Genomic DNA, 16302 nt, shown 5'->3' with positions numbered 1-16302 from the left:
TATTAAAAGGTTACTGGACTTTTAAAAAGTGACTGGTTCATACAAATCAAAGTTAAAACTCTGCTGCTTATCTCTCTTGTATTAAGAAGCATGAAGTGCTTTTAAATTTGTTAGTCTCTTTCTTGAGGTCTCCTGGGCAGGAAGAGTTTTCTCCTTCACATTTTTAGAGGAAAGATTTGTTCTCATTTCAGATATGAATGATGCTGACAGTTCCCAAAGTTTTCTGCAAAAGCAAGATATTTCTCTTCCCTTTTTCACACTCCCTAGAGTAGTTCATAGTGAATGTGTGGGAGAGAGAAGTTCAACCTTTAAATCTAACTAGAGTACTCCCAGGACATGCACCAAACTTATTCTTAGTAACTGAGCAAGCCCGCTCTGTCTCCCAAATAATCACAAAGCAAAAAGCTCCACTGTGAAAATTTGTTTGGAACCAGTGTGCTCCTACTAGTCCTTCTTGCTTCTGTGAACTATCATTTTGTAGAAACAATTATTCATCAAAAAATCCCAACCAGCTGCTCTGTCATCCCAATTTATCAATGCCCAACAGGCTGAAAATTCACAGCAAAGCTCGCCTTGTGGTACATAGGACACCTGTAGTTTTGGAGGCTGCTGTACTGCTGGGTACCACCATGGGGTATTGTGCTGTTTGCAGCCTGTAGGTAAAACAAGACAAAAGTTTAAGAAAATATGATGGTGTTTCGATGGAAAGGAGGGATTTTAGTGGAAAACTAAGAATCTGTCACCAACAATGTAAAAAAGAAAAGCTGAGAAGGCAAGACTTAGTTGCCTTGTGGTCATCCGAACAACCTGATCTTAACTTTACAGTGGACATCTAAAGATGTCTCTACTGTCGGGGAAAAGAAGTAGGCACTCCTCAGACACAAATCACCTTATGTTACACTGACATCCAAAACACATAAGAAGCAGTCCCACATAGTGACTTATTTCTCTCCATTGATTATTATAGGGTGGGTTGACAGATCACTCACACAGAGACATTGCAGATGTCTGCAGTTTGACATGAGGAATCTCATTCTGCTTGTGGCTGAATCACACACCATGTAGCCATGAATGAGTCTTTGAAATACCAGATAAACCAGCAACCTTTATTTCAGAGATGCTTGATAGATGAGTATGGTTTTTGCTTCCTATACTCTGCGTTGGATCAGCCAGTAGTGTGGAAGAGGACAAAAAGAGTGTTTCTTCTGAAGAATCAGACCCTTGATAGGAAAAGAGAACATTCTGGCAGGACACAGAGTGCCTAATATTCATGAACTACTTTTTTTTTCCCTTTTTATTTAGAGATTTCCTTGTACTATAACTTGATCTGATGGCAGACTCAGTGCCTCAGGCAAGCCTATGCAGCTGGCTCTACAGCTTGCAAAGGACTTGGCTGCATTACAAGTGTCATATTTTCTCACAGATAAATTGTTCTTGAATAACGTTGCCTAAGTAATAGGGTTTCCATCAGTATCAGCTTTACATACCTTCTTCCCCCTTATTTTCATACAGACGTATTAACTGTGACCACTGCAAAGAAGCTCTATTTATGTTTTAGTTCCCCCAAGTCTCTCTTGTCATCTCCAAGGGAATGGATGGCATACGGGATCATGTTCCATATTCCACCCTCATGTCTTTTTTTAGCACCTGCTTTAAAACAATCCAGGGCCGTGGCGCAATGGGCAAGGTTTAGTGAGTCTCCAGAGCAGTTGTTATACAGTAGGCTAGTGACTGAAAGGAACTGTCCTCACCCAGCATTCCCACTTGCAGGATCCACTCTTGCAAGTCCCAGCGCTTCTGAGGACTCACTGGAGGCAGAGGGGTGGGTTTTGTGCATGTGTGGGTGAGAGAGGTGTGGGTTTGCAAATTCTCAGAAAGGAACTGACTTCGACATGCCAATAGAAATGCATCTATTTTTGTTTATTTAAATAATCTCTCTTATTTCACATTAAAAATTTAATCCATATCCTCTTCTTTGCAATGCTGAGAAGGGACAGTGTGACACTAATATATAGCCATTTTTATCCTGAAGGAATTCTATTCTTCTAATTAAAATTTCTTCCCCTGTCCAAACGATTCCCTTGATGACACAAATTACACATGGCATAAATGGCAGGACATCAGACTCAGTAACCTCTTGAAGACCACAAGAACAGCACAGAGTGAACATGTAAAGTTATTATTACCCTTACAAACAGTGCAACCAACTCCCTGTCCCTAAACCTGGTTAAACAGAAGATTTCAACTTTGTGTTTTGAAAACAAGACTTAAAATCCACCATACCCTACCTACATATAGGCAGCCCTCTCCGTCCCCTGTAGCTGTTCTTCACCCCATGTGCCCCAAAGACTGAGCTACCCTGCTCAGAGCTGAGCCATCAGAAGTTGCAACTACTATTCAACTGGTAATATGTTAGTCTTCCTCACCAGCGACCTAAGTCAAACACTGGAACCCCTCAGGAATCCAGACACTGTGTTTGATCTCTTTTTTAAGATAAATTTTGAATAAATGGCAGTTGTCAGCTGATGGATGTGAGTAGAAGGGTTTGTTGGCTTATGCATACTTTGAATAAAAATGAACCCAAGTTTTACCAGAAGAACCAACAGGGAGAGCAACATGAGCACAGGCTAAAATTTACAATATTTGCAGCGCTGTGTCATTCAGCTGAACACAGCAAGATGACACACTGGCTAAAATGCCAACAGCTTCTGCAGATTTTTCTGTGCTATTGCCCCCAACAGTGTTACCACTGATGGGGGCTAAAGTGAAGGCAAAGACCAGGGGAAATTTTAGCCAATATTTAGTAACGTGACTGCAGCCCAAGCCACCATCCAGAATGTAATTCCACTCCTCTGAAGACTCAGCAGGGTTCATTGCAGCAGATAAACAAGTCGCTCTGTTACCCTGAAGCGTGACAAATACCATGGCAAAGCTGCCTGGAGAAGAAGGGATTGAGCACAAGATCCAAGTCCACATTCCTGCCTGGGAAGGATGAAGGAAAAAAAAAAATCTCAGCTTTCTACTAGGTGCTTTTCACAAGCAGAGCACATATCCCATTTCTGACACGAGGGCACCAAGGCAGGGCTTGAAACTCAATGTACTGTCTCTACTGATGGTTTTCTCTCTTCTTTCCTAGCAGAAAATGTTGAGGGTTGTCAAGGGTTAAGATTGCGAGGTGACAATAAAACCCTGGCAGATGTATTGTTAGCCCCCTCTCCCCACCCTGACTTCCCCTTTTTTGCCCATCCCTCTCCCCCCTTCCCACTCAGGACAGGCGATCGGGAGGGAAAGAAGGACAGAGAAGAGAGTTGGAAAAATTAACAATGTTTTACTAATGCTACTAATAAGAATAGAGAAAATAATACAAAATATACAAAACCAATCTTGAAAGTCTCAGCAACTGCAGAGCTGGCAACCAAAGTCCTGGATTGGACTCTGCAGCCAACCGGAGCTGGATTCAGTCTCTCACTAGGCCTCAGTTCACAGGGACGACTAGCAAGGTCCTCTCCTAATGTCGGCCATAAGCAGAAGGGAAAAAGCAAAGGCAAAAGGAAAAGGGCCGAGATCCTCGTGATCTCCCACTTTTATATGAAGTATTCACGTGAATGGAATGTTATACACAGCTGGTCAGTTTCTTGGTCACCGGTTTCCCATTGCCCCTCTCGCGAGATGTCTATCCATGCTTATCAATAAGTTTGCATTGCATTGCTAGGTTTACCAAAACATGTGTCTGGTTCTCCAGGAAAATGCAGCTGATACGAAGGCTTTAGCTGACAGGCAAAATACACTGAAAGAGAAACTTGTTTTTAACAAAACCAGGACAAGGGTGCAAGCAGGGTGATTTACATTCACTCCACTCCTGTGCCATCGTCCTCAGACAAATCACTCTGGGTATGTCTGCAGTAAGAAGGTAAAGACATGCAAACCCTCTCCACTTTCTCTAGGTTCCCTCTAGGCCTGGAGGGAGAAGCCATACAGAAGCAAAGTAAATACCAGCTGCCTCATTAGAGTCCAGAAGTAGATTTCCTTTTGACATAACACTCTGCACAGTTCTGCATCAGCACTTTTGTGTTTATGCAACCCAAGCCTGTCATATCCCTGCAGCACCATTCAAATTACCCTATTTGGGAAAACAAACAAACAAAACATCACACAACATCAAACAAACAAACAACAGGTGCTTAGGTAGGAAGCAATATAAAAGCCCCAGAGAAATAGCTTGTATGGTGAGATAACCAGTGAACTGTGCCTGAGCCTTTGACATATGCCTTCCACTAATCTTCTTGAAAAATCAAGGAAACTTGTGCTCTTACACAACTTAAGTATTCTTTTTCCACAAAGTGGAGACACAGAACTCCCACAAGTTATCAACAGCATCCCAGCACAGAAGAAATTTAATTTGTTAGACAACAATATTGTGAAATATTTCGCAGCTGAAACCATGTTGATCTGACAAAAATTGAAGCCAGTTAACACCTCTTATTAGAATTTTACTTAAGAATAACACTCAGGAAAGATGTCCTTAGCAAAAAAAGAAAAACCAAAAACAACCAAAAAACTCAAAACACAAAAAAACCACAAAACAAACAAACAAAACCCCCCAAACAAAGCAAAAACAAACAAACAGAAAAAACAAAAACATATTTAACATTTCCTGAGCCACTACAGATTTTACCATCAGCCTTCTCACCTTAACATGCTCCCTGGCTCTTGAGAAAATGCAAAGCCACAAGTGAAGATTTGAGCCTCTCTCTGACTACGAGAGCTCAAGGCATCTATCAGCTACATCATCTACCAAAACACAACACACAGGGATTACTTGCAATTGTACACTCAGCATTCAATGCTTCTCTTGGACTATTTATAATTCCACTTATTGCGGAGAGAAAACAACATAGAGATTAATGCAGGTTCAGATCAGCCACAGAAATTCATTGTCATGACCCTAGTTCCTAGGTTAAGGTTCTACTTGATTCAGATGGAATAACAAATAATGTACAGAAAGTTGCATGCCACGTATATAAAGCTCATGAGCTGAAGAAGCACCTAAATTCACAACAAATCTCAAGTGCTAATCATTCAGCTTAGTTACTCTGTGTGGCAGTCATCACAAGACTTTTCCTGGCACTTAAATGTTCTTGAAGAGTTTCTTGCTGAAAAAAACAACACTGTATGTTCAGTTAGGATGTAGAGGAGAATGTGTTCAGGGACTCCTGTCCAACTCAATCATATGCAGTCTTTAGTTGGCTAACTGGCCTCAGTGAGTGCTGTGCAAAGAAGCTATTAAAGCTCTAATATTTCTATCCTCACCACCTCCACTTGATTAATTCTTGCTTTTTGCTACATTTTTACTTGAATGACCAGTCAATAACTCAGAATTTTGCAGCTTGCTTTGTTCAGACTGAGGGTGGTGTCTGCTGTTTTGTTGGTGCAGTCTGCTTCTTCGCTAAGACACTGTGAAGTCCTTTTTCATGAGCACAGCAGAAATCAAATGAGAGAGTGTCCAAGACCACTTAAATACTCAGTCTCAAGTGTTTTCTCTCCTTACTGAGACCATCACATATGTCCATGTGTCCAGAAGCCTGGTTTTGCCTGGGGTATGTGACCCCCAGTATCACCAGACATACAACTGCTGTGTAGCACATGCACAGTGAGTCCATCATAGAATCATAGAATATGAGGTTGGAAGGGTCCAACCTTTCTCAGCAAAAGCACAGTTGAGACAAGATGGCATAGCAACCTGCCCAGCTGAATCTTAAAAGTATCCAGTGTTAGGGAATCCACTACTTCCCCAGAGAGATTATGTGAGGGATGAATGGGATCTGCTGCCCTAAGGCATCAGTCATCTCTGTGGTGCTATAGGCATGAGATGGACATCTAGGATTTCTTTGTATAAGGTATCCCAGGTGGAGTTACTCTTGCAGGAGCTCTGGGTAGAGCAAGGGAATAGAATCTTCTCCTCCTGAGACCTGGGAAGCTGACTCACACATCAGCTTGACTTTCCTGATGATAATGAATTGTACTTTTGTACTTCCTACTTGCTCACTGACAACCATTATGTAAACTATTTGTGACACTAGCAACAGGACAGGAAAATCCAAACCTAAAAGAACTGTCACTTAAAACTGTGCCAAACCACAGCCATAGCTCCAAATACCCTCAGGTCACCTCAGCCCACAGAGAAAGGATGTGCAGGGATGGCTTGCCGCAACATGAACCAGATATCAGAGCAGATCCTCCCCCCAGTTTTTATTACTTCTCATTGGGACCAGAAAGAATACCTCCCTGCTACTTTTTTTTTTTTTTCCAAGCAACTGAGAACTCCATGCCTCACTTTTCCCTTGCAAGGCTGCTAACTGCAACTTAAAGACCTTCATTAACCACTTCCCATGGATCCACATGGTGGATCCATGAAATAGACAAGCAAGGGTGTTGACAGATGAAACCTGGCAAGTCTCCCTGAGCTGTTGCAGGATTTCTGGCTTGGGCTGCTTGCTCTGTTAGAGATAAACATCCCATGGCAGAGTCAGCAAAAGAAATGTGCCCAGCCCCAGCTTCTGCAGTCAGCGCCGATGCAGTGTTGAGGGCACAAAGTGCTGTCAGGCCTCCAAACATGAGACCTTAAAGACCTCTCCACAGCAAGTTTTGTTGCTATTCTTTTGCCACATCTCTGCAGAATTGGATTTACATCATCGTCTACTTGTTTGCTATTAAAATTGCCGTTTTCTCACTGGACTATGGATTGGTTCTTCTTATATATACTGTTTACTCATAATCAAAGAAAATTAATATAATGACGAACTTTTCTGTATACACTTTTTGTCCTTTCTACCAGGCTCTTTACCAAATAATTACTCAAATTCCAAGTGAACAGGCAATAAAATATAAGAGGGAAATGCAGGTGAATTCCACATTCACTTCCCCTCAACAGTGATGTTATGAGCAATATACCAGTGTCAGACACAAAAGAAGTGCTAGGTTCAACATGCCTTTGAATTAAACCACTAGTCTTGTGTAACATGGCCACTAATCTCTTTTGCAATTTAAGTTCCCTGAGTTTCCCTCTACACCCACACTTTAACCTGTTGCTGGTTTAGTCCTGATACAAATACAGGAGAGACAGTGGAACATGTATGTCTGTATATCCTGATACTTCAAACTGAACCCCCCTTGATCTCAGAGAGTGGCAATTGGCCTCACACACAGAAGCCGAGGCTTAAGCAGCAAGATACAAAGTTTTGGTAATTGCCGTTTTTCTCAGTAGCATCAGGTGAAGGGAAACATTTGTCACTTGCTCCAAGAAATCCCCAGCAATCAAAGCCACTGACTGACAGTACTTGAGAGGCCGCAGTGGAGTCAGTTCTAGCAAACGACACCTACTAATGAGCAAACACTTGCTGTTAGAGAGCTGGGAAGCAGCTTTTCCAGAACACTTTCAACCAGCTTGCTTTCTTGCCAAACACCAAAGGATTACAGACCTTCTTTTTAGAAGGGAAAGGGAGTTTTCCACTGAAAGCTATTGAGCAGATTTGGAATTAGCTTATTTGACTCAGTAGCTAGCTAGTGGCATGGCCTTTTTCTTGGAAAACCTCACCCCTCCATCTTCCCCTTTATTCACATACAGCAAGCAAAGTCAGGCAAGGCAGCCAGGAACTGTGTTGTGATTCATAATTGTAGGACTGAGAATCTATTTTCATTGACTGGATAACAGACAGAAATGGTGACTCTGCAGCTGACTCCAGGACAGTATGTTAGATATGCACGGCATGCTGGAAGCTTTGTAGTCTCCTTCGGCAGAGGAAAATTCCCTAGATAAGGACAACAGCAGGGAAGGGAAGGAGGAACCAAGTAAAAAATCTTACAGCAGCAGAGGTCCCTGGAGGAAGCTAAGAGGTTTGGATTAGGATCTTCTCTTGCATGGGTAAGAATAATTCTCTTAAGCTAAAACAAAAGAAAGAGCGAACATTTAAACATCTGAACTTGAATAATCATGCCTAAAGTAAACCCTCACAAGCACAGATGGAAACAACCTTACTTCACCCGGTTCTTTCCAGATCAAGGCACATCTCGAAGCAATTCTTCTAACACCTACAGAAATAGTGACAGACAAAGAAAAGTGAGAAATTTTAACTCATATCTGAAAGGCTCAGATGATCTGGCCAAGATTTTTCTCATCCTGAAAGACTAGAACAGAGCTCTCTCTCTTTTTAAAAAATAAATAGTGTTATTACTTAAGAGATGTTTAAATCTCCAATGATTCACAGGTATTTCATGCTATGCACAGTGTACCCATCTTACGTGTAATATAAATAAACTTTAGTAATCAGAGAAACACGTCAATTGAAGGAAGAAACTTGCCAGTTTTCACTTTCTCTGCCAGTTTTTCACCTCTGCCACATGTCAAAATGTCACTGTCCATTTGGATCTCTAAAATTTACAGGACAACATACTCAGAAAATTAATCTTTATCTCAGGAGTTCACTAAGTTAAAAAATAAATCAAGTGTTGTCTCAATGCTCTTTGTGCAGACTAGTGCAACATATGAATTCTCTGATTCATCACTTCATTAATTCAGAAATTCCTCTGCAGGAGAAGGGAGCTGCAGGGGACAGTGGGCTAGAGGTGACAATGGCAGGAGAGTGACCCTTTTATCTTCTGTCGCTGTGTCCTGCCCACACATTGCTCCCGCTGTGCCCATGGCTGCTCCAGCACATGTCAGGCCACGGCAAGAACTGTGAGTGAGGCCAAAACCAGAGCCGAGTGGACATTCACACTTGCCCCTTGTCATAGACCAAACACCCAGCCACCTCACTGCTGTGACAAGCGGAGGTACTGTTCCTTCACTTGCCTCACGGGGGTTAAGGGTGGGGGGAAGATTTGAGCACACACATAAGTCCAAATCAGGTAACAACTGGTGATGCACACAGTGTGGCAAGATATGTGATAAGCATGGATATAAAAGCATATTAATAGCAAAACTAATAAAATACAGCAGGATAATACAATGATCATGGGCTGTAACATAAGATTCAATATGCCATTTGCAGATGGCACATATCTCATAAAAACATCATACCAATGATGTTCAGCAGTTTGTTCTATTTCTGTCACAATTCTGACTATCCAGCCAGTATCATGTTTGATAGTAATGGTCACCTGTTTTTTGACAAATAATAGCCGTTTCATATTAGGTGATTAAAGTTTCCAGTTCCCCAGTTTGAGACTACACTGTGTCCCATATTGGTCCTAAGAGACTATTTGGGTCCAGGTTGTAGGCCAGTGGTCCACCAGCATCAACATGATGTTAGCTTTATGGTCTCTGTAAAGTTGTCCACAGGTCTCTTAGTGACATTACATTGCACTAGAACCTTGGGCAGGAACGATGGTTTTATTCCAGTTATGCTATAACAAAATTCAGAGCAGTTTGCATGCATTCTCTAGGTGGACACTTTCTGTAGTAGGCAGGTTGAACGATGGCTTTTGCTTATTCATCCAGGACGTCAGCAATTCTAGGGAGGGAGAAAGAAGATTTGAGCCTTGGATCACATCCAAGCCAAAACAATGATTAATTTCACTCCCACAGTATCTACAGTTTCCCATATTCCTTTCCCTCAAAAGTGCTGTAAAGTAGTCAGCGTCTTTCAAGTGATGGGTGTTGAAATCTCACCCAATCTCCCAGATACCACACCAAGGTGTTCAAAGCATCCTGCTGCTGTTGGTTCAGCACAGGGGATTCTTCAAAACCTTCATATAGTGGACTACCAGTAGGAACCTGCTGGGATTTCAGTGCTTAGACATCCTGCCGTTAGTTTCTTCCACAGTCAGCATCACTGTTTCACCATTTAAGCTGGTATTTAAGCAACCCCTTCCATTTTTCTACTATATCATTACTCTGAGGTCAACAGAGTAAGTGGAAAGTCCACTTTACTCCCTGCTTGGGATACCATTCCTGTACTATTTTATTTTTAAAATGTCACCCATTATCCAACTGAATTCCTTACAGCATTGGCTGCATAGCAAACTATTAGGTTTAATCCTGCCACAGGATTAAATACAATCTGGATATTGTGTGTGTAGGGCAAACATCACCCAAACTGCTCACTATTTCAACACCAATCATAATGAATTTCCACCCTCCAGAGGTACGTCATGGGTCCAATATAGTCTACTTGCCAAGTACCCCAAAGGACTGTTTCTTCCCTGACATTTGTTTACTGTTGACTTTGGACAATATAATCCTTTCTTTCATTACAAAATCCACAGCTGATCACTAGATGAACTGCTTCATGGCAAGCAGAGTCCTTATGATGACCCTTAGGATGATCCTTCCTACAGAAGTAGTTTAGTGTGTCCAGAGTGAAATCAAAGCTACTGTAGCAGGTAGTGGCCGGGCAGGGAAATACTGACTTGGGTCCATCCTGAGGCTGTAGATTTCACTACATTGTCCTTTTTCAGTCATCAAATATTCCACTCATGTCAAAACTTTCTTTCATGTGTGTGTAAACCTAAGATAAGGTTTTAGTTGTATAGAACCTCTTTCTTCAGGTTAGACTTAAATGCACACTCCACTGAGCAGTCAGAAAAAGGAAAACCCCATAATTAATATAAGAAATCAAGTCTCATCACTGCTGGCTGTTAAATATATAGGGCAATGGTCTGTAGATGAAGTGCTAACTTGGTAAGTCTAATAAACCACCTCTTCTCTGTTACATTTTGCTAGCATCAATAACTTCATCTTTAAACAGTTAACTTTTTATCACTAACATGGCTGTACAGTATTTTCTGAACCCAATGAAAATACTGCTTTACATTTTGTAGAGTAAGGATTTCCTATTGCTGAACAGGCTCCAAATTTGAGGCCACATGCAATCCACAAGCCTGTAACTCTTCATCTCAGAACACACAAGTCAGAACAAATATTGTGTTCAGTTTTAACACTGACCTGTGAAGATGTAAAACCTCAGTTAAAAGTAAGCTGTTCAGGAATTCCTTTAAAGAAGGAATACATACAAAAGTCCATGAGGACCACAAGGTGCTGAAGTCTCTACATTTAAATAAATATCCAGTCCTCTTGGGTCACCTGTTAGTTTGTTGTTATGAAAAGGCTCATCCACATGTGCTTTTATGCAGCTAGTCAGGGGCAGAGTTTAGTTTCTGTGCTTGGTCTGGTGTGGTCAGAGTGCTCCGGTCTGTCAAACATTCTTTAGGTCGGCGACTCCACAATTCAGTCACCCGGGAAATGAAATCACGCTCTGTAGGTCTCTTTGCATGGCCTTGTGTAGCCAGATTTCCATTGAAAGCCCTTTTGGGACAACAGAAACCCCTTTTGGGAGACCTGGCAGAAAAATGTTGCATTTGTGCACACTTCAGCTCCAGCAGGATCACTGCCCCTCCCGTCTCCTGCCACGTCCAAAAGCAGGCTCATGCTCGGCAGCCAAATGGCCCCAGTGACACGACCGCTTAGTTACAACCGGCAGCAATGGCAGCAGAAAGTTATCATCCCGAGACAAAAGACATTACCTTTGGAAAATCACTGTTCGAGTTTTACAGATTTTCTTTTTGTAGGTTCTTTGAACACACATTTAGCTATTCTCATCACTTCTGAGAAAAATACGGGAATGTTTCCTTCTCGTTGGCATGGGGCATACAGACGCTCTACAGCTCTAATAGAAATAACCTTGAGGTCCCACACTTGCTCATTAGCAATTACATAGCCTAATAGCAAGTGATTGTCATATTTCAAAGCTAGGAAATGAAAAGTCGTATTGTTGTAGGAATGCTTTCTGCAGAAGCATAAGTTTAGATTAATTTTTAATACTTACAAACACTTGTCCAAACTGCATTGTGTCAAATGGCCTCACCAGAACTGTTGCAAAGACTTTCTTACTCTAAATGAAGATAATGGGCTTGTATCAACTTTCACCACATGGAATTTGTCCAATAATTGTAAAACAATAGAAAAAGGTGTGCTTTCTTCAGTTTTGAACAGACCGTGACCAATAAAACTAGACGCAGGAGCCAATTCTGAGAACTCTCAGAGTGCACGTTTAAATGAACTGGCTTCATATTATCACCAGATTTTTCAGCACTCTGAATGTTGTAATACTCTAAGCTGTGGCTGCTTAATGCTTCTTAACACAAGGTACAGCTTGCAAGGAGAAACGACTTGTGCCAATTTTCCCCAGGTCAGACATCTTTGGGGTTTTTTTGTGTGTCTGCATTGTATAAAATTTAGAAAAGTCTCAGATGACCTTTTATCTTTATGGATCCTTATAGAATGGAAACAGAAAGTTGTAATTAGGGCCTTTTTCCACAGAAATGTCTTCTACCCTAATAAACTCAACATATTCGTACTGTAAAGGTACTAGTGGCCCTGACCTAAATGGGGAGAGTGGGGGGAACATATATAGCGAGGTGACTACTTCAGGTGGCTGCATCAGCTAGTGCTAAAAAGAAGCTCCAGCCTCTTTGCTATGCCTTCTGCTAAAGCTTTTATGTATACTTATGCATACTCATATACACACACACAATTTATTTAATCAGCTATTATGGTTATTTCTGTTTTTCTTTATGAATAAATATTTCTAGCATTTGGTGATTAAAAGAACAATCATTTTTAGCCTTATGTATCATATGCAAAAGCTGAATGCAGAACATATTTAGTTTAGCAGTTTAAAATAAAACAAAATTTAAAGAAGAAGGTATTTGAATGGAAGAGCTGGGCCTTGTGATGAAAAGAAAAATTGAAAGAATGTGTAAGGGCATGTGGCTGGTATGGGGTTGGTAACTGAAGACAGCAGCAGAAGCAAGAAAACATGCTTAAAATGAATACTAGGCCTGTAAAAAAAATGGCAAAGCTGCATCTAAAAATAATATTCTTGGACATGCCACTGCAGGATATACTCACAGCAGTGTTCCAGGCAACACCACCACCAAAAATTAAAGAAAATATACTTTCTGTTAAATTAAATTATTAATTAAAATTAAAGAAGATACGATTTCTGCTTTCACCAGAACAGTAACTTTATGCCAAATGCCAATACCGGAGTCACTTTGCACTGTAAAATACATTTATTGCAGCAGCACTGTACAACTTAATGAACTTGTTCACTTTTGCAAGACAAGCTTTGGATAGTTTTCTATTATCTCTTCCTTTCTCACAGCATAAGCACACTAGGCTGGTACAAAAATGTTAATTACAGTTTTTAACTTGAATCACTATTAGTTTCTTTAATATTCAAAGCAGCCCTGCTAGAGAGAGAAACAATAGCTCCAAGACAACAGAAGCTCTTCACTTCCACTGAATAATAATATTTCCCAGCCCTACTTTCAGGCTGATGATGAATTATGGGCAGAGGTGCTCACAGCAGTTGTTAGATCCAGATGATTTTCCATTTCCATACCAATGGATGAGACAGGCTCCTCTTCCTCCTTCAGCGCAAACAGGGAGCAGGGGAGAACGAGTGCGGTGATCATGAGCCCAGACCAGAGTTGGTGCCCACAAAAGCAGCTCTGATGCACCTCTAGCATGTCAGTGGCATGTGCAGTACAGGAGATTGCTGGCAGGACAATCACCATTGCAACCAGAGGCCTCAGCATCAAGCTGTGGAGGTGCTTGATCAACCACAGACAGTTTTTGCCACAATTAGTGTACAGACCCCTGTGGACAAGGGATCCTTTTCTGCATGCCGCTGCATGCTTCCTCAGTGGCTCAGTATCACTGCTACTGCTTTTTCTTACAACTCTGCTTGTGTGATGTTAATCACTCTCTGAGTTAATTAGTCTGGTTTCAATTAGTGGTAGAACACCTTATTCTAAGCAAGAAAATTATTCTCTTCCTTTCAGTACTGTGTGATTAAATCTCCAGCCCAACAACAAATCCCAAAACACTTGACCTGATAGAGAATCTGTTGTAAGTGCTGACCAGAAATCAGAATCCCAATAAATTATAATGTTACACAGACTTTCCAGCTCATTCTATTCCAAGCTGCACAGGATTTTTCAGGGGTCTTGACTCATCTTTTCCTTAAAGCGCACCTGTGGCATCACAGACAGTTTCACTATACAACTAAGCCAAGAAAAACTCTGCCTGCTGCAGCAGAAGAAACGTGTGACCACTACAGGAATTACCATCTTCATTTAGGTTTCTTTTCACAGGGTGTGTAGAAAGGTGCTGATTCAGCCAGTGGGCAATCCTGCAACAAAACCTTCTTCAAAACTTTAGCTTGTGTATGGAGTTGAGAGACCCTGAGTCACTTGATGAGGAAAAACCCCTCTGTGTTATGGGAGATTCTTGCATAGTAGGTCTTGTAGTAAGGAGAGGTGGGGAAATTTGTTAATATGTGGAAAGATCTGCAGAAAACAAGAGACCTTCAAGGAGGGAGTTTCCTGGAAAAAATTAAGACAATAGGACTTGTCTTTAGAAGAGATTCTTGTTCAGGTGTTCATATTCCTCTTCATATTTTCCTGTGAAAAGGCTAAGGGAGCACCTAGGTTTCTTGCACTTCATTTCATAACAGCAAATGATGTCCCAGGAGGCAAAAGCTATTTAGTCTATAACTAGCAATCACTGATATTCCTGATTATATAAGGGACTGACTTCCACATAGTTTGAACAGGTATTTCTTCTTTCAGCTTCAGCATTTTAACATAATTGATTTTCAGGAAAGACATATTCAGTGCAACTAAACTTTGATCACGACAGTGACAGTGATATGCAGTGTCACTCAAATGTGTGCTTCTTTTTGTGTCCTTTCACTTAGATGGCGATAAGCTTATGCAGTGCTCAGAAACTGAATAAAGATTTCTGTTCATCAAAGCAAAGATTTCTGCAGATTCAAGGAAAAATCCTGTACCACACTGCTCAAAAGGTGATATGTGATTGGGTTACTAAAGTCTGAATTGGAAGGCTGTAGCAGAAGGGGGAACATCAAAAATGAGTGACAGGCCTTCCTGATTTGAGCATATAACTGTGCATGCAGCTTTAATGTTCTTCTAGCACTGCTTGGAGTTTTTACATAAAATTTCTTGCAGGAGAGACTTTTGGTTGCTTGATAGATTCAAACTGACAGTCTACAGGTGCGAGGCTTTCTACCACATTACTAGTCTTTTGAGTCATTTAGGAGCATAGTGACAAGTGCATATTATGTGTAGGCACTTATCAAGGGCCAAGCTGTAAAAATCCTTCTGAAAAATGGCTTCATTGACTTAAGCAAGTTTGTGTCACACTTAAGGATGTGTAGAATTTGATTCCAAGTACAGAGTTTCCTTTCACGTTTGATTGCTCATTTTTTATTCATCAAGATAATAACCTGTCAATCCTCAGCGAGGATAAGCTCTCCTAGCACTGTAATTCAGAGAGTGGTCGTTGATTTTAGAAAGTGAGGCAATAACTTGTAGCCAACCTCCTCCTTTTATTCTGGGCTTGATACCAACTTTGGCAGAGTTATTAAGAATTTAAAGCCTGAACACAGCACATTCAATTTCTTTCTTGAACATTTTAGTATTTATCTTACCTGTGTAAATAGACTTTTTTTTTTCCCCAACAGAAATGAATAGAGTAAAACCAAGATAAAGCATGCAGGCAACATCGTGCAGTTTGCTCTCATGCACATCAAGATGCCCTGAAGGGAATAACGCTCTCTTGACAACTCAAAAAATGTACCCTGCAAACTATTATAAGTTTCATTATTTATCATATATACATTCCTAAAGTAGCGGTTCCTGGACTGTGTGAAAACTCCTCCTGTTCTGCAGTAACTAAAATGCACCCCCAGTAATAGGGCAAACTCCTCACCAAGTTGGGAGGCCTCCACTTCAACTCCAAGACTGCAGATTGCTTCACAGTTTTAAGGGAAAGAGGGAAAAGGGAATACTCACAACTTCATGTAGGGGATTTAATAACAAGAACTTGAAGAATGTGGTAGCTTAACAAGATGAGGGTCAGCTTTGGTTTTTAACCCTTTAATATTTATTTCTTCTTGGCAGATAAACTTAGCATGTGTAGAAAGTTGAGGTGGCGATGCGACTGCTAGATCATCTCTGTGTTACCGTGCACACAATGAGACACCATGGTGAGTTTGGGGAAAACAGATTAATTTCTAAGACCAGACTACTTCAGACCCATAGCATGGTGAAGGCTCACAGCCCTGCAGAGAGGAAGGTGCTGAGTGCTGGCTGGCAGACACCCCAGTCACTGAGAAGTGACACTGCTGTTCCTCAAGTCCACAAGTCTACAGTGGCTTCAGTGAATGACCTCTGAGAAGCTGGAGAACAATCTAGTCCCACCAAGAGACAGCAGAC

At 41.2% G+C, this 16302-nt stretch overlaps 1 long non-coding RNA gene across 1 annotated transcript in view; it reads right to left on the bottom strand.

Moving 5' to 3' along the window:
• LOC110363788 (uncharacterized) overlaps positions 1–9810 on the bottom strand; it is a 28953-nt gene extending 19143 nt beyond the window's left edge. The window contains exon 1 of the long non-coding RNA XR_010470628.1: positions 4691–9810. This is a non-coding gene — a long non-coding RNA (uncharacterized LOC110363788). The remainder of the gene's footprint in view (positions 1–4690) is intronic.
• Between the last annotated feature and the right edge of the window lie 6492 nt (positions 9811–16302).

Source organism: Columba livia, chromosome 2 (genome assembly GCF_036013475.1).
Source record: "Columba livia isolate bColLiv1 breed racing homer chromosome 2, bColLiv1.pat.W.v2, whole genome shotgun sequence".
NCBI classification, from domain to species: domain Eukaryota; kingdom Metazoa; phylum Chordata; class Aves; order Columbiformes; family Columbidae; genus Columba; species Columba livia.
This window is presented reverse-complemented; position numbering and strand designations above follow the sequence as displayed.